Raw genomic sequence first — 19,577 nt, 5'->3', positions numbered from 1 at the left:
AAAGGCATTCCGGAAGAGGTCATACCTACCCTGGTCAAAGCCAGGAAGGAGGTGACCGCACAACGTTATCACCACATGTGGTAAAAATATGTTGCGTGGGTGAGGCCAGGAAGGCCCCTCGAAAAAAATTTCAACTAGGTCGATTTCTGCACTTCCTGCAAACAGGAGTGTCTATGAGCCTCAAATTGGGGTCCATTAAGGTTCAAGTTTCGGCCCTATAGATTTTCTTCCAGAAAGAATTGGCTTCAGTTCCTGAAGTCCAGACGTTTGTCAAGGGAGTATTGCATATACAGCCCTTGTGTGCCTCCAGTGGCACCGTGGGATCTCAACGTAGTGTTGGGATTCCTCAAATCATATTGGTTTGAACCACTCAAATCTGTGGATTTGAAATATCTCACATGGAAAGTGACCATGCTGTTGGCCCTGGCCTCGGCCAGGCGATTGTCAAAATTGGCGGCTTTGTCTTACAAAAGCCCATATTTGATTTTCCATTCGGGACAGGGCAGAACTGCGGACTCGTCCCCAGTTTCTTCCTAAGGTGGTGTCAGCGTTTCACCTGAAACAACCTATTGTGGTGCCTGCGGCTACTAGGGACTTGGAGGACTCCAAGTTGCTAGACGTTGTCAGGGCCCTGAAAATATATATATATATATATAATTCCAGGACGGCTGGAGTCAGAAAGTCTGACTTGCTGTTTATATTGTAGGCACCCAAAAAGCTGGGTGCTCCTGCTTCTAAGCAGACTATTGCTCGTTGGATTTGTAGTACAATTCAGCTTGCACATTCTGTGGCAGGCCTGCCACAGCCAAAATCTGTAAATGCCCATTCCACAAGGAAGGTGGGCTCATCTTGGGCGGCTGCCCGAGGGGTCTCGGCTTTACAACTTTGCCGAGCAGCTACTTGGTTAGGGGCAAACACGTTTGCTAAATTCTACAAATTTGATACCCTGGTTGAGGAGGACCTGGAGTTCTCTCATTCGGTGCTGCAGAGTCATCCGCACTCTCCCGCCCGTTTGGGAGCTTTGGTATAATCCCCATGGTCCTGACGGAGTCCCCAGCATCCACTAGGACGTTAGAGAAAATAAGATTTTACTTACCGATAAATCTATTTCTCATAGTCCGTAGTGGATGCTGGGCGCCCATCCCAAGTGCGGATTGTCTGCATTACTTGTACATAGTTATTGTTACAAAAAAATCGGGTTATTATTGTTGTGAGCCATCTTTTTTAGAGGCTACTTCATTGTTATCATACTGTTAACTGGATTCAAATCACAAGTTGTACGGTGTGATTGGTGTGGCTGGTATGAGTCTTACCCGGGATTCAAGATCCTTCCTTATTGTGTACGCTCGTCCGGGCACAGTACCTAACTGAGGCTTGGAGGAGGGTCATAGGGGGAGGAGCCAGTACACACCATGTGATCCTAAAAGCTTGCTTTTGTGCCCTGTCTCCTGCGGAGCCGCTATTCCCCATGGTCCTGACGGAGTCCCCAGCATCCACTACGGACTATGAGAAATAGATTTATCGGTAAGTAAAATCTTATTTTTTTTGCTGCTTTTTTTAACGAATCGGAAAAAAACAGACCCGCAGTTGAGCACTCAGAAACTAACACCCAAATACGAATGAATAGTGAATGCCCGTATTCTATGAAATAACAGACGCGTTTGACCGATGGTCTATTCATTCGTATTTCGGAACGTTGTCATTCAAACCATTACGAATAGACCAGACACTGCCGAGATTGGTGCTTAGTGAATTCCCGGATTGGGACTTAGAAAAAAAAAACACAAATCGGACAAACTCGAATTTTTAGTAAATACTGGCCCATGTTGTGCCTAGGCGCAGCAAACTTGTCAACATAACCGTGGACCCATCTGTACATGTTATAGAGAATATAAGGGTCTAAAGGCCTAATTCAGATCTGATTGCAGCAGCAAATTTATTAGCAAATGGGCAAAACCATGGGGCTAATGCAGACCCGATTGCTGCTGTGTTTTATCGCACATCGGGCGATCAGGTCTGAACTGCACATGCGCCGCAGTGCGCATGTGCATGCCAGAGATGCGATCGGCATCTCAGCCCAGCGATCGCCTCTGCTTGATTGACAGGCAGAGGCATTCGCTGGGCAGGAGGGGGCGAGCCGGCGGCATTGAGCCGCCATTTTGGGGGCGCGGTCCGTGCAACGCAGGTGTGCCCGGACTGTGCGAGGGGCGGGCCGTGGTGGCTGCATTACATCTCACGCAGACGCTGCATCCCAGAGAGCGACGGGTAGCTCCCTGCCAGTGCGCAGGAGCTGCGCTGGTAGGGAGCTACTCTTCAGGTACAAAAGTATCGCCACCGTGCGATGCTTTTGTACCTGTGCGGCGGGGAAGGGCCAGACATGCAGGGCGGACTAGCCTGTGCTGGGCGTCCCCCAGCATGTCTTTGAAAGTGATCGTAGATGTGCTAAATTTAGCGCACATCTACGATCAAGTCTGAATTACCACCCATGTGCACTGCAGGGGAAGCAGATATAACATGTGCCGAGGTGGAGATAATCTTTACCTGGGCCCAGTCATTTGGAGCGTCAGTTGCTGAGGAGGACATTTTACCCCTTGTATGTTTTTTTCCCCTATGTTTTGGGGAGTGGGTGCGGCCATGCCTCCTTGATCTTGCCATACCTCCCACCTCTCGCGCCCGTTCTATATTTTGCCAGAGCAAATCTGACATAATCACACAGAGATAGGTAAAATTCCATATATTCGCTATTGTGCTTGTGCAAATATTTACAAGATGCAGCCGCAAACAGAGCTGTGTGCTACTCAGAATCTCCCCCAAGGGATTATTAGGGATTCATTTATTTTGGAAAGTATAAAGAACATAGAAGTGCTTGGAAATTCGTTATATAAATATGTAATTTGTAAAGTAGGACATTTATTCTATTTAGCTTCTCTAAGTAAGATTTCCAGGTTCTCGTGGTATATTACCGAAGGGTCATAGGGCCTCATTCAGACCTGATCGCATTAGCAAATTTGTTCTCTAATGGGCAAAACCATGGGGGTAATTCCAAGTTGATCGCAGCAGGAATTTTTTAGCAATTGGGCAAAACCATGTGCACTGCAGGGGGGCAGATATAACATGTGCAGAGAGAGATAGATTTGGGTGGGGTGTGTTCAATCTGCAATCTAATTTGCAGTGTAAAAATAAAGCAGCCAGGATTTACCCTGCACAGAAATAAAAGAACCCACCCAAATCTAACTCTCTCTGCAAATGTTATATCTGCCTCCCCTGCAGTGCACATGGTTTTGCCCAACTGCTAAAAAATTTCCTGCTGCGATCAACTTGGAATTACCCCCATGGTTTTGCCTATTAGAGAACAAATTTGCTGCTGCGATCAGGTCTGAATTAGGCCCATAGACCGATCGTCTAACAGACTAGGAACTTCTCCTGTGTAAGCAGAAATGATAAGAATTGTTATTTTCCCACAATATAGCGATTTCCAGGTTCTCGTGGTATATTACCGAAGGGTCATAGGGCCTCATTCAGACCTGATCGCATTAGCAAATTTGTTCTCTAATGGGCAAAACCATGGGGGTAATTCCAAGTTGATCGCAGCAGGAATTTTTTAGCAATTGGGCAAAACCATGTGCACTGCAGGGGGGCAGATATAACATGTGCAGAGAGAGATAGATTTGGGTGGGGTATGTTCAATCTGCAATCTAATTTGCAGTGTAAAAATAAAGCAGCCAGGATTTACCCTGCACAGAAATAAAAGAACCCACCCAAATCTAACTCTCTCTGCAAATGTTATATCTGCCTCCCCTGCAGTGCACATGGTTTTGCCCAACTGCTAAAAAATTTCCTGCTGCGATCAACTTGGAATTACCCCCATGGTTTTGCCTATTAGAGAACAAATTTGCTGCTGCGATCAGGTCTGAATTAGGCCCATAGACCGATCGTCTAACAGACTAGGAACTTCTCCTGTGTAAGCAGAAATGATAAGAATTGTTATTTTCCCACAATATAGCGAATGTAATAATTATGTTTAAACACATCATTAGACAATGTAAGAATATTTGGCATCTGGCTGACTACGCCATTAAAAGTCCCCCAAATTTGAAGTTGTAATTAATCCTATCATTGTGCGGGAGTCTGGAATTTTCCTGCCACAAACATTTTGATGTTCTAGATCAGCTCAGGTCTACATGGGCTTATGCATGGTCAGAGATACAGGCAGTGCTTAAAGTGGTCCTAGAGAGGTGGTGGAACTCCCCCTTCCCAAGATCCCATGCAATAAAAGTATTGCGTTCCCCCCAAAAAGGGGGCGTGGTCTCAAAAAGAAAGGGGCGTGGTCACACAATAGTAATAATGCCCACAGTAGTAGCACCCCTAATACACATAATGCCCACAGTAGTATCACCCCGTAATACACAATGCCCACAGCAGTAGCGCCCCTTTTACAATGACCACAGTAGTATCGCTCCTTATGCAATGTCTACTGTACTGGTAGTGCCCACAGTGGTAGTGCCCCTTATATAGAGCCCATAGTAGTGGTGCCCCTTATGCAATGCCCCAAATAGTAGTGCCCCTTATGTCCCCAGGAGTGATGCTCCTTATGAAGTGCCCCCTTTACAATGCCCTCATTAGTAGTGCCCCCATTAGTAATGCCCTTAATGGTAATGCCCCTGTGTAGTATTGCTCCCAGTAGTGATGTCGCCTGTAGTAATGCCCCCAGTCATTTAGCCCCCTATAGTTTAGCCCCAATAGTAATGCCCCTGCAGTTATGACCCCAGTAGTTTACCCCCACTTTAGTTTAGCCTCCCAGTGGTAATGCCCCCAGTAGTTTAGCCCCTGTAGTTTAGTCCTCATGTAGTTTGTCCCATGTAGTTTAGCCCCCAGTGGTAATGCTTCCTGTAGTTTAGCCCCTGCAGCTTTGCCCCCAGTAGTTTTTCCCCCCAGTAGTTCATCCCCATGTAGTTTGCCCCAAGTAGTAATGCCCCCAGTAGTTTAGCCCCTGTAGTTATGCCCCCCTGTAGTAATGCCCCCAGTAGTAATGCTCCCAGTAGTAATGCGCCCCTGTAGTTATGCCCCCAGTAGTAATGCACCCCTGTAGTTTGCCCCAGTAGCTTGCCCCATGTAGCTTTCCCCCAGTAGTTTGCCCCAAGCAGTAATGCCCCCAGTAGTTTAGCCCCCTTGTAGTTTAGACCCCAGTAGTAATGCCCCCTGTATTTTGCCCCCTTGTAGTTTAGCCCCCAAGTAGTAATCCCCCCAGTAGTTTAGCCCCTGTAGTTATGCCCCCAGTAGTTTGCCCCAAGTAGTAATGCCCTCCTGTAGTTATGTCCTCAATAGTAATGTGCCCCTGTAGTTTGCGCCCTTGTAGTTTGCCCCAGTAGCTAGCCCCAAGTAGTAATGCCCCCTGTAGTTTCCCCCCTTGTAGTTTAGCCCCCAAATAGTAATGCCCCAGTGGTTTAGCCCATGCAGTTATGCCCCCAGTAGTAATGCGCCCCTGTAGTTTGCCCCCAGTAGTTTACCCCTTGTAGTTTGCCCCCCGTGGTTAGCCCACTGTAGCTTGCCCCCAGTAGACGCGCCGCTAACACACTTAAAAAGAAAAACACCATACTTACCAAGCCCCGCTCCCGCGTCCGACCGCTGTGCTCCTCCTGGCGTCCAGCTCCCCAGCACTATGAGAGAGACGTCATGACGTCTCTCCCATAGCGCGCACTGGCAGAGCCGGAAGCCGGAGCTCAGTAGTGTGCTCCTGCCGCCGGCTTCCACTGTGGAGAGAATGCCGGGTGCCTGCTGGTAACACAATCTCAGCGGGCATCTCCCTGCGGCGCTGGCACACATCGGGCTAGGTGAGCCGGAGGAGGCGGAACGCACGACGGAACACAGTTCCGCCCCGTTCCGGCTCACTTTAACCCCTGCACAGGAATATATTTCTGAAGGGTTGCGAAGCTTTACAGGGGCAGACATGGGGACAAATGAATCCGGCACAATAGACAAAACATACGCTTCCTCTCTTTATCATGTGTTGCTATTAGAATTTCAAACAATCGCTTATGTACAGCAATCATCTTCAATTCATTTTCCAAAAAAATGCAATGTACATTTCCTTTTAAACAGGAAAAATCTACAGAGCAAATCCTTATACTTAAAATGTTTAGTGAGTAATTAAATATGCACATACCAAATGTGAGCTTATTAAGAAGCGCTACTGTGTTTCTGCAAGAGATGATTATCTCACTGAGCTGAAGCTGGTGGATAAAAATATTTAGTATAAAATGGGATCAAAAGGGAAAAAAAAGAGGACATTCATATGAAAAATAATGTTTGTACAGAAACAAATGTAACATTTTAAGGTGTTTAACACTTCTATCCCCTAAATGGGTTATATTTTGCTGGGAAGACATTAATTGCTACCGAAGAAGAGTCCACTTGACCTTCAGTCTTTTATCCTTAACAGCTTTGAACTGTTTTTGAAAAAGATTTAAAAACAAAAACAAAAACATGATAATATAATAACAGTTGCCCAAAGCCACAAATGTAGCAAATAAACAGACATAAAATAAGTCTCCAAATATAAAGCATTGGATAGGGAACCCATCCAAACCGAATAAAACAATGGGTAGTATGGCAATGGATTGATTATAATGGGGAAAAAAAAGAAAATATCATAAAAGGGAGAAGGATAGGGAAAGAGAGGAAGGAATATAGGATGGGGTTAGGACCCCTGCTTGATGGAAGGCTGTGCAAAGCATGCCAGAGATGAGATGGAGTATCAGGAGACCCTATCCCTTATTATGGAACATGATTCCTCATCCAGCGGGCTCCTCAAGTTGGTTTCCTAGCAAAGTTAATGATTACACTAGTGCACTGCTTTGTAGTTAATAGTAAATTATAAAGAACTGAAATAATGCCCTTCGTATAGGTAATTGTGTACAAATAGATGTTGCAGCAATGTCAGGGGGCTAGATATATTCTTTCAAATGGGAAGGGAGTCAAGAAAGTGCTTCACTTGGAAATGTGCTATAAGGCTGATTGTTAGAAAGTAACGGGTTGGGTATGTGTGACCGGCGGTAAGGACACTGGCGGGTGGGGGAGGGGGTTTGGAGTGCAACGAAGCACCTTGCAGGCTCGCTGCGCTCACCACAGGTTTTATTCCCACTCTATGAGTGTCGTGGACACCCACAAGTGGGAACAGTCCCTGTTGGTCGGCATGTCAGCGGCGGGCAGAGCCGGATTAAGGGGGGGGGGGGCCCGGGGGGTTGGTACCCTGGGCCCCCCTTTCAAAAAGGGCCCCCAGCCACACTACAGAACGGATCTCTCTTCTGATCCGATCTGTGCTTCTGCGTTCCCCGGCCCCACTGCAGCGGCGGCCGCACAGACAGGACAACTGAGCAGAGCGACAGCTCAGCTGTCCAATAATGTATGAATGAAGCAGCCTGCCCCTGCAGCCTGCGTGCCCAGCCAATGACTGAGCGGCAGGCTGCTTCATTCATACATTACTGGACAACTGAGCCGTCGCTCAGCTCAGCTGTCCTGTCTGTGCGGCCGCTGCTGCAGTGGGGACGGGAGTGCAGGGAAAACAAATTTTACTAAGCTGCTGCCTGTCTCTATTATATATATATATATATATATATATATATATAACAAATCCCTGTTGAGGGAGGGGAACTCTCTGGAGAACAGGGGCGTTTCTACAGAGGAGGGGGCCCGTGTGCACCTCCGGGTGGGCCCCCTCCTCTGCACGGCGCTGTAGATGGCGTTGTAGACTCCGGCACTCTGCTGGAGTCTACTGCGCATGCGCAGATCTCCGGAAACATGGTGCCCGCCATGATCCGGAGACCAATTTGGCTACCGCGCATGCGCGGTGGCCATTTTGGCGTTGATTCTCACCGCGATTGCAGCTCCCGGCGCTGGACTCCGGACAGGTAAGTATTAAAATGGGTGCAGTGTGGGCCCCCCCTGGACCCAGGGGCCCGTGTGCACCGCACCCATTGCACCCATTATAGAAACGCCAGTGCCGGAGAAGAAATTAGTCCAATCCAAGTTCAATAATGTTTAATGTTCAATATAGTAGCTCCATATATCAACGTTTCAATTCCAATGTAGAATCTTTATCAAGATGAGCCAGACAATGGCATCCAGATACATATGAATATCAGTAATTAATGGAGATAGTTCACAGCCCACCATTTAGGTAGTACAGGTTGAGTATCCCATATCCAAATATTCCGAAATACGGAATATTCCGAAATACAGACTTTTTTGAGTGAGAGTGAGATAGTGAAACCTTTGTTTTTTGATGGCTCAATGTACACAAACTTTGTTTAATATACAAAGTTATTAATAATATTGTATTAAATGACCTTCAGGCTGTGTATATAAGGTGTATATGAAACATAAATGAATTGTGTGAATGTACACACACTTTGTTTAATGCACAAAGTTCTAAAAAATATTGGCTAAAATTACCTTCAGGCTGTGTGTATAAGGTGTATATGTAACATAAATGCATTCTGTGCTTAGACTTAGGTCCCATCACCATGATACCTCATTATGGTATCTAATTATTCCAAAATACGGAAAAATCCGATATCCAAAATACCCCTGGTCCCAAGCATTTTGGATAAGGGATACTCAACCTGTATAATCAAAAAAGTACAGCATGTATAAAAGCAGAGCATGTCTGCCCAGAGGTGTATTGTTTCATCCCGGAATGATCAATCACAGATATTCAGCTAAAGCACATGGGAGCATCAGGACAGGGCTGTCACAGCCACGACTGTGGCTGAAATGACTGGTTGGTTTGGGCCCCCACCAAAAAAAGAAGCAATCGATCTCTCCTTGCTCAAACAGGCTCTACAGAGGCAAGATGTCCACCTCATCATCATCCTCTGATTCCTCACCCCTTTTACTGTGTACATCCCCCTCCTCACAGAGTATTAATTCGTCCCCACTGGAATCCACCATCACAGGTCCCTGTGTACTTTCTGGAGGCAATTGCTGGTAAATGTCTCCACGAAGGAATTGATTATAATTCATTTTGATGAACATCATCTTCTCCACATTTTGTGGAAGTAACCTCGTACGCCGATCGCTGACAAGGTGACCGGCTGCACTAAACACTCTTTCGGAGTACACACTGGAGGGGGGGGGGGGGGGCAACTTAGGTTTAATAAAGCCAGTTTGTGCAAGGGCCTCCAAATTGCCTCTTTCTCTATCGTCCTAGTGGATGCTGGGGTTCCTGAAAGGACCATGGGGAATAGCGGCTCCGCAGGAGACAGGGCACAAAAAGTAAAGCTTTAGGATCAGGTGGTGTGCACTGGCTCCTCCCCCTATGACCCTCCTCCAAGCCTCAGTTAGGTTTTTGTGCCCGGCCGAGAAGGGTGCAATCTAGGTGGCTCTCCTAAAGAGCTGCTTAGAAAAGTTTAGCTTAGGTTTTTTATTTTACAGTGAGTCCTGCTGGCAACAGGATCACTGCATCGAGGGACTTAGGGGAGAAGAAGTGAACTCACCTGCGTGCAGGATGGATTGGCTTCTTTGGCTACTGGACATTAGCTCCAGAGGGACGATCACAGGTACAGCCTGGATGGTCACCGGAGCCTCGCCGCCGGCCCCCTTGCAGATGCTGAAAAGAGAAGAAGGTCCAGAATCGGCGGCAGAAGACTCCTCAGTCTTCTTAAGGTAGCGCACAGCACTGCAGCTGTGCGCCATTGCTCTCAGCACACTTCACACGGCAGTCACTGAGGGTGCAGGGCGCTGGGGGGGGCGCCCTGGGCAGCAATGAAAATCCTTTTTTTGGCAAAAAATACCTCACATATAGCCTCCGGGGCTATATGGAGATATTTAACCCCTGCCAGAATCCATTTTTAAGCGGGAGACGAGCCCGCCGAAAAGGGGGCGGGGCCTATCTCCTCAGCACACAGCGCCATTTCCTCACACAGTTCCGCTGGTCAGGAAGGCTCCCAGGCTCTCCCCTGCACTGCACTACAGAAACAGGGTTAAATCAAGAGAGGGGGGCAAAATTTGGCGAAATTGTGATTTTATAAAAGCAGCTATAAGGGAGCACTTATTATAAGGCTATCCCTGTAAAATATAGCGCTTTGGTGTGTGCTGGCAAACTCTCCCTCTGTCTCCCCAAGGGGCTAGTGGGGTCCTGTCCTCTATCAGAGCATTCCCTGTGTGTGTGTGCTATATGTCGGTACGTGTGTGTCGACATGTATGAGGACGATGTTGGTGAGGAGGCAGAGCAAATTGCCTGTAATGGTGATGTCACTCTCTAGGGAGTCGACACCGGAATGGATGGCTTATTTATGGAATTACGTGATAATGTCAACACGCTGCAAGGTCGGTTGGCGACATGAGACGGCTGGCAAACAAATTAGTTCCTGTCCAGGCGTCTCAAACACCGTCAGGGGCGTTAAAACGTCCTTTTACCTCAGTCGGTCGACAGACACAGACACGGACACTGATTTCAGTGTCGACGGTGAAGAAACAAACGTATTTCCCTTTAGGGCCACACGTTACATGTTAAGGGCAATGAAGGAGGTGTTACATATTTCTGATACTACAAGTACCACAAAAGAGGGTATTATGTGGGATGTGAAAAAACTACCTGTAGTTTTTCCTGAATCAGATAAATTAAAGGAAGTGTGTGATGATGCGTGGGTTCCCCCCGATAGAAAATTATTGGCGGTATACCCTTTCCCGCCAGAAGTTAGGGCGCGTTGGGAAACACCCCTTAGGGTGGATAAGGCGCTCACACGCTTATCAAAACAAGTGGCGGTACCGTCTATAGATAGGGCCGTCCTCAAGGAGCCAGCTGACAGGAGGCTGGAAAATATCATAAAAAGTATATACACACATACTGGTGTTATACTGCGACCAGCGATCGCCTCAGCCTGGATGTGCAGAGCTGGGGTGGCTTGGTCGGATTCCCTGACTAAAAATATTGATACCCTTGACAGGGACAGTATTTTATTGACTATAGAGCATTTAAAGGATGCATTTCTATATATACGAGATGCACAGAGGGATAATTGCACTCTGGCATCAAGAGTAAGTGCGATGTCCATATCTGCCACAAGATGTTTATGGACACGACAGTGGTCAGGTGATGCAGATTCCAAACGGCACAAAGGTGTATTGCCGTATAAAGGAAGAGGAGTTATTTGGGGTCGGTCCATCGGACCTGGTGGCCACGGCAACTGCTGGAAAATCCACCGTTTTTACCCTAAGTCACATCTCTGCAGAAAAAGACACCGTCTTTTCAGCCTCAGTCCTTTCGTCCCTATAAGAGTCATATCTGCCCAGGGATAGAGGAAAGGGAAGAAGACTGCAGCAGGCAGCCCATTCCCAGGAACAGAAGCCTTCCACCGCTTCTACCAAGCTCTCAGCATGACGCTGGGACCGTACAGGACCCCTGGATCCTACAAGTAGTATCCCAGGGGTACAGATTGGAATGTCGAGACGTTTCCCCCTCGCAGGCTCCTGAAGTCTGCTTTACCAAGGTCTTCCTCCGACAAGGAGGCAGTATGGGAAACAATTCACAAGCTGTATTCCCAGCAGGTGATAATCAAATTACCCCTCCTACAACAAGGAAAGGGGTATTATTCCACACTATATTGTGGAACTGAAGCCAGAAGGCTAGGTGAGACCTATTCTAAATCTAAAAAAAATTTGAACACTTACAAAGGTTCAAATCAAGATGGAGTCACTCAGAGCAGTGATAACGAACCAGGAAGAAGGGGACTATATAGTGTCCCGGGACATCAGGGATGCTTACCTCCATGTCCCAAATTTGCCCTTCTCACTAAGGGTACTTCAGGTTCGTGGTACAGAACTGTCACTATCAGTTTCAGACGCTGCCGTTTGGATTGTCCACGGCACCCCGGGTCTTTACCAAGGTAATGGCCGAAATGATGATTCTTCTTCAAAGAAAAGGCGTCTTAATTATCCCTTACTTGGACGATCTCCTGATAAGGGCAAAGTCCAGGGAACAGTTGGAGGTCGGAGTAGCACTATCTCGGATACTGCTACAACAGCACGGGTGGATTCTAAATATTCCAAAATCGCAGCTGTTCCCGAGAGGCTGGGGAGCAGTCACACAAGGAAAAAATTTCCAGGGAGTGTGATCAAGTCTGGAGACTTTTCTCCACATAAATATACTGGAGCTAAGGGTAATTTTATAATGCTCTAAGCTTAGCAAGACCTCTGCTTCAAGGTCAGCCGGTATTGATCCAGTGGGAAAAACATCACGGCAGTCGCCCACGTAAACAGACAGGGCGGCACAAGAAGCAGGAGGGCAATGGCAAAAACTGCAAGGACTTTTCGCTGGGCGGAAAATCATGTGATAGCACTGTCAGCAGTGTTTCATTCCGGGAATGGAAACTGGGAAGCAGACTTCCTCAGCAGGCACGACCTCCACCCGGGAGAGTGGAAACTTCATCGGGAAGTTTTTCCACATGATTGTGAACCGTTGGGAAATACCAAAGGTGGACATGATGGCGTCCCGTCTGAACAAAAAACGGGACAGGTATTGCGCCAGGTCAAGAGACCCTCAGGCAATAGCTGTGGACGTTCTGGTAACACCGTGGGTGTACCAGTCGGTGTATGTGTTCCCTCCTCTGCTTCTCATACCTAAGGTACTGAGAATTATAAGACGTAGAGGAGTAAGTACTATACTCATGGCTCCGGATTGGCCAAGAAGGACTTGGTACCCGGAACTTCAAAAGATGCTCACAGAGGACTTATGGCCTCTGCCGCTAAGAAGGGACTTGCTTCAGCAGGTACCATGTCTGTTCCAAGACTTACCGCAGCTGCGTTTGACGGCATGGCGGTGGAACGCCGGATCCTAAGGGAAAAAGGCATTCCGGAAGAGGTCATTCCTACCCTGGTCAAAGCCAGGAAGGAGGTGACCGCACAACATTATCACCACATGGGGCGAAAATATGTTGCGTGGTGTGAGGCCAGGAAGGCCCCACGAAGAAATTTCAACTCGGTCGATTCCTGCATTTCCTGCAAACAGGAGTGTCTATGGGCCTCAAATTGGGGTCCATTAAGGTTCAAATTTCGGCCCTGTCGATTTTTTTCCAGAAAGAATTGGCTTCAGTTCCTGAAGTCCAGAAGTTTGTCAAGGGAGTATTGCATATACAACCCCCTTTTGTGCCTCCAGTGGCACTGTGGGATCTCAACGTAGTTTGGGATTCCTCAAATCACATTGGTTTAAAACCAGTCAAATCTGTGGATTTGAAGCATCTCACATGAAAAGTGACCATGCTCTTGGCCCTGGCCTGGGCCAGGCGAGTGTCAAATTGGTGGTTTTTTTCTCAAAAAAGCCCATATCTGTTTGTCCATTCGGACAGGGCAGAGCTGCGGACTCGTCCCCAGTTCTCTCCCTAAGGTGGTGTCAGTGTTTCACCTGAACCAGCTTATTGTGGTGCCTTGCGCCTACTAGGGACTTGGAGGACTCCAAGTTGCTAGATGTTGTCAGGGCCCTGAAAATATAGGTTCCAGGACGGCTGGAGTCAGGAAAACTGACTTGCTGTTATCCTGTATGCACCCAACAAACTGGGTGCTCTTGCTTCTAAGCAGACTATTGCTAGTTGGATGTGTAATACAATTCAGCTTGCACATTCTGTGGCAGGCCTGCCACAGCCAAAATATGTAAATGCCCATTCCACAAGGAAGGTGGGCTCATCTTGGGCGGCTGCCCGAGGGGTCTCGGCTTTACAACTTTGCCGAGCGGCTACTTAGTCAGGGGCAAACACGTTTGTAAAATCCTACAAATTTGATACCCTGGCTAAGGAGGACCTGGAGTTCTCTCATTCGGTGCTGCAGAGTCATCCGCACTCTCCCGCCCGTTTGGGAGCTTTGGTATAATCCCCATGGTCCTTTCAGGAACCCCAGCATCCACTAGGACGATAGAGAAAATAAGAATTTACTTACCGATAATTCTATTTCTCGGAGTCCGTAGTGGATGCTGGGCGCCCATCCCAAGTGCGGATTATCTGCAATACTTGTACATAGTTACAAAAATCGGGTTATTATTGTTGTGAGCCATCTTTTCAGAGGCTCCGCTGTTATCATACTGTTAACTGGGTTCAGATCACAGGTTGTACAGTGTGATTGGTGTGGCTGGTATGAGTCTTACCCGGGATTCAAAATCCTTCCTTATTGTGTACGCTCGTCCGGGCACAGTATCCTAACTGAGGCTTGGAGGAGGGTCATAGGGGGAGGAGCCAGTGCACACCACCTGATCCTAAAGCTTTACTTTTTGTGCCCTGTCTCCTGCGGAGCCGCTATTCCCCATGGTCCTTTCAGGAACCCCAGCATCCACTACGGACTCCGAGAAATAGAATTATCGGTAAGTAAATTCTTATTTTTTCTTGCCAGTATACGTACGGACTGTCTGACGTGCCTACTTGGATGCTGTCACTCATATAATCCTCCACCATTATTTCAATACTGACAGAATCGTATGCAGTGACAGTAGACGACATGTCAGTTTTCGCACCTGACTGCCCTGCATCTCCGCCAGCGGGTGGTTTTGGAAATCTGATCCTTTTCCTGGTAGCTCCAGTGTCGGTAGAAAATGAAGGAAGAGCTGTTGGCTGGTCACGTTCCGCTTGACTTGACAAGTGTCTCACCAGCAGGTATTTGAACATGTGCAGACTTGTGTCTGCCGGAAAGAGAGATACAACAAAGGCTTTAAACCTAGGATCGAGCACGGTGGCCAAAATGTAGTTCTCTGATTTCAACAGATTGACCACCCGTGAATCCTGGTTACGCGAATGAAGGGCTCCATCCACAAGTCCCACATGCCTAGCGGAATCGCTCCGTTTTAGCTCCTCCTTCAATCTCTCCAGCTGCTTCTGCAAAAGCCTGATGAGGGGAATGACCTGACTCAGGCTGGCAGTGTCTGAACTGACTTCACTTGTGGCAAGTTCAAAGGGTTGCAGAACCTTGCACAATGTTGAAATCATTCTCCACTGCGCTTGAGTCAGATGCATTCCCCCTCCTTTGCCTATATCATAGGCAGATGTATAGGCTTGAATGGCCTTTTGCTGCTCCTCCATCCTCTGAAGCATATAGAGGGTTGAATTCCACCTCGTTACCACCTCTTGCTTCAGCTGATGGCGGGGCAGGTTCAGGAGTGTTTGCTGGTGCTCCAGTCTTCGGCACGTGGTGGCTGAATGCCGAAAGTTGCCCGCAATTCTTCGGGCCACCGACAGCATCTCTTGCATGCCCCTGTAATTTTTTAAAAATTCTGCACCACCAAATTAATTGTATGTGCAAAACATGGGACGTGCTGGAATTTGCCCACATGTAATGCACGCACAATATTGGTGGCGTTGTCCGATATCACAAATCCCCAGGAGAGTCCAATTGGGGTAAGCCAATCTGCGATGATGTTCCTCAGTTTCCGTAAGAGGTTGTCAGCTGTGTGCCTTTTATGGAAAGCGGTGATACAAAGCGTAGCCTGCCTAGGAACGAGTTGGCGTTTGTGAGATGCTGCTACTGGTGCCGCCGCTGCTGTTGTTGCTGCGGGAGGCAATACATCTACCCAGTGGGCTGTCACAATCATATAGTCCTGAGTCTGTCCTGCTCCACTTGTCCACATGTCCATGGTTAAGTGGACATTGGGTACAACTGCATTTTTTAGGACACCGGTGACTCTTTTTCTGACGTCTGTGTACATTCTCGGTATCACCTGCCTAGAGAAGTGGAACCTAGATGGCATTTGGTACCGGGGACACACTACCTCAAGAAATTCTCTAAGTCTCTGTGAACTAACGGTGGATACCGGACGCACGTCTAACACTAACACAGCTGCCAAGGCCTGAGTTATCCGCTTTGCAACAGGATGACTGCTGTGATATTTCATCTTCCTCGCAAAGGACTGTTGGACAGTCAATTGCTTACTGGAAGTAGTACAAGTAGTCTTCCGACTTCCCCTCTGGGATGACGATCGACTCCCAGCAGCAACAACAGCAGCACCAGCAGCAGTAGGTGTTACACTTAAGGATCCATCGGAGGAATCCCAGTCAGGAGAGGACTCGTCAGACTTGCCAGTGACATGGCCTGCAGGACTATTGGCGTTCTTGTCTAAAGAGGAAATTGACACTGAGGGAATTGGTGGTGTGGTTTGCAGGAGCTTGGGTACAAGAGGAAGAAGGGATTTAGTTGTCAGTGGGCTGCTTTCGCTGTCACCCAAAGTTTTTGAACTTGTCAATGACTTCTGATGAATGCGCTCCAGGTGACGTATAAGGGAGGATGTTCCTAGGTGGTTAACGTCCTTACCCCTACTTATTACAGCTTGACAAAGGCAACACACGGCTTGGCACCTGTTGTCCGCATTTCTGTTAAAATATTTACATACCGAAAAGGTGATTATTTTTGGATTTTGACCAGGCATGTCAATGGACATATTCATCCCACGGACAACAGGTGTCTCCCTGGGTGCCTGACTTAAACAAACCACCTCACCATCAGAATCCTCCTTGTCAATTTCCTCCTCAGCACCAGCAACACCCATATCCTCATCCTGGTGTACTTCAACAGTGACATCTTCAATTTGACTATCAGGAACTGGACTGTGGGTGCTCCTTCCAGCACTTCCAGGGGGCATGCAAATGGTGGAAGGAGCCACCTTTTCCCGTCCAGTGTTGGGAAGGTCAGGCATCGCAACCGACACAATACTGCTCACAACAATGCAGCACAGATATGGATACTAGAAGTGACACAGAGCTGCAAGATACAGCAATAGCCTACTGTACTGTACTACTATATATACTGGTGGTCACCAAAATGTTGCACTGTACTACTATATACTGCTCACAACAATGCAGCACAGATATGGATACTAGAAGTGAAGTGACACAGAGCTGCAAGATACAGCTATGGCCTACTGTACTGTACTACTATATATACTGGTGGTCACCAAAATGCTGCACTGTACTACTATAGGGTTCAGTATGGTATGCCAGCGGTCGGGCTCCCGGCGACCAGCATACCAGCGCCGGGAGCCCGACCGCCGGCTTACCGACAGTGTGGCGAGCGCAAATGGGCCCCTTGCGGGCTCGCTGCACTCACCACGCTACGGGCATGGTGGCGTGCTACGCGTGTCACACTATTTTATTCTCCCTCCAGGGGGGTCTTGAACCCCCACGAGGGAGAATAAGTGTCAGTATGCAGGCTGTCGGGATTCCGGCGCAGGTATACTGTGCGCCGGGATCTTGTCAGTCGGCATACTGAAGACCACCCCTACTATATACTGCTCACAACAATGCAGCACAGATATGGATACTAGAAGTGAAGTGACACAGAGCTGCAAGATACAGCAATGGCCTACTGTACTGTACTACTATATATACTGGTGGTCACCAAAATGCTGCACTGTACTACTATATACTGCTCACAACAATGCAGCACAGATATGGATACTAGAAGTGACACAGAATCTCGCGAGAATCCGACAGCGGGATGATGACTTTCAGCCTTGTTTGGGTTAACCGAGCAAGGCGGGAAGATCCGAGGCTGCCTCGGACCCGTGTAAAACACGTGAAGTTCGGGGGGGGGGGGGGATCTCGACGAACCCAACCCGCTCATCTCTAGTTAATACATACTATAGTGTTTGTCTTTGTGGCTCAGTATGTACTTACCGTCTTCTGACTTCCTGTGGTGTGCGGACAATTGGGCCAACAGTATTCACAGAGACTGTGATTTCTTTCCAGATCTGGTCCTTGGTCCCAGCACCCATGTTTTTAATTCCAAGATGGATTTTATCAATGGCCTGGGGTACCAAAATTCCCAATGCCCTCTTAGTAAATGGGGGTTGTCGTCTTCTCTTTTTGCCTGTTGCCTGCGAAGCATCAACCTGAGAAGTATCTCCACCTTCCTCTTCACTTTGTGGCTGTGTTTGCTGGGCTTGGTAATTTAGGCCAGATTCTTCCTCAGTTTGTGCTACATGTTCCTCAGCCAGGGCCCTCACACCAGCCTCTTCTTGTGTTTGTGGGCAAGCAGATGGGGTTTGGTCACTACTGGATTCTGGTCGTTCCTCCTCTGCACTGGCAGGTGTTTGTTGCTGGCGTCTTTGTTGCGCCAGCTGTCTGCTCCTTTGCAGGATGGCCGTCATCTCTGCATTCAGCCTGGCCATTTCCTCTTCCACGGAATCATGCTCCATGATGGTGGGAGCATGTGCGTATGGCTCTGTGGTGCATTTTTATACCTGCGTTTGCATGGTTATGTGGGAATCAACACAGGTGATGCATACACAATTGTTACATGTGCTTTGATTGTTTACACTATTTAAGCATGTTCCACGCAGCTTGTGTTTGGTGGTGTATGCAGGTGTTTGGTCGGAGTTTGAGAGGTGAGCGAGGTATCAAGAGAGTTGTCCAGTATTCAAGGTAAGATATGTTTGTGCTTAGATGTTTGTAACAAAGCCATGCTTCCAAGCTAAGGTCCATGGATTAATGTATTTGTAATGTTATGCAGACACGTGTAAATCTTTAGTCCAATTGTCTTTAGTATGTTGTATGTTGATGTGTATGCAGCACATCCCTGTGTTGCTGTGCGTTTATTTGTTGTTGTGCGAATGCACAGCGTTTTTGTAAAAATCATTTTTTTGGTTGTATGTATTGTATTACGTTTGTAGTGGTGATGTCCTTCATTGTAATTGAAATCTGTTTTTCTTTTATTACAATTGGGCCAACAGTATATCTATCTGCTGGTAAGTATATGGTCTGAGTATGCTTATTTTGAATATTTTTCTTTTTCCTTCTCAAAGGAGCTTAATATCTTTTTTTTTTTTTTTTGGTGGCAAAATAGCTTATTTTGTTTTCTTCAGACCTTTTTCCTTTGTATTTTTTTGGCCTATCTATCTGCTGGTAAGTATATGCATGTTCTTAGGTGTATTTTGTCTGGTGGGGTGTAGTATTGTCTGAGTATGCTTATTTTGAATATTTTTCTTTTTCATTCTCAAGGGAGCATAATATTTCTGTTGTTTTTGGTTGCAAAGTAGCCTATTTTAATTTCTCCAGGCCTTTTGCCTTTTTTGATGATATTTATATATCTGCTGGTAAGTATATGCATGTTCCTAGGTGTGTTTTTTGTGTTGGAGTGTTGGTTTATCTTAGTGTGCTTATTCTGTTTTTTTATTTTCTCTTTCTCAAGGGAGCTGCAAATTTTTTTTTTTTTTGCCAAAGTAGGCTATTTTGTGTTCTGCAGGCCTTTTGCCTTTTTTTGTTGTCTTTATCGATCTGCTGGTAAGGGTATCCGGACTCCAGGTCAACAACAAAAAGGTTGACACACCTTAGGTCGACGCCAATTTGTCGACACACCTTAGGTCGACATGGACAAAAAGTCAACATGGACAAAAGGTCGACAGGAACAAGTTCGACATGGAAAAAGGTCGACATGAGTTTTTCACAATTTTTTTCTTTTTTGGAACCTTTTCATACTTAATGATCCACGTGGACTACGATTGTAACGGTAATCTGTGCCGAGCAAAGCGGAGCGGAGCAAAGGCACCATGCCCGAAGCATGGTGAGCGAAGCGAGCCATGCAAGGGGACGCGGTGCACTAATTGGGGTTCC

This window comes from Pseudophryne corroboree, chromosome 3 (assembly GCF_028390025.1).
Source record: "Pseudophryne corroboree isolate aPseCor3 chromosome 3, aPseCor3.hap2, whole genome shotgun sequence".
NCBI classification, from domain to species: Eukaryota; Metazoa; Chordata; class Amphibia; order Anura; family Myobatrachidae; genus Pseudophryne; species Pseudophryne corroboree.
Note: the sequence above shows the minus strand (reverse complement) of the source record.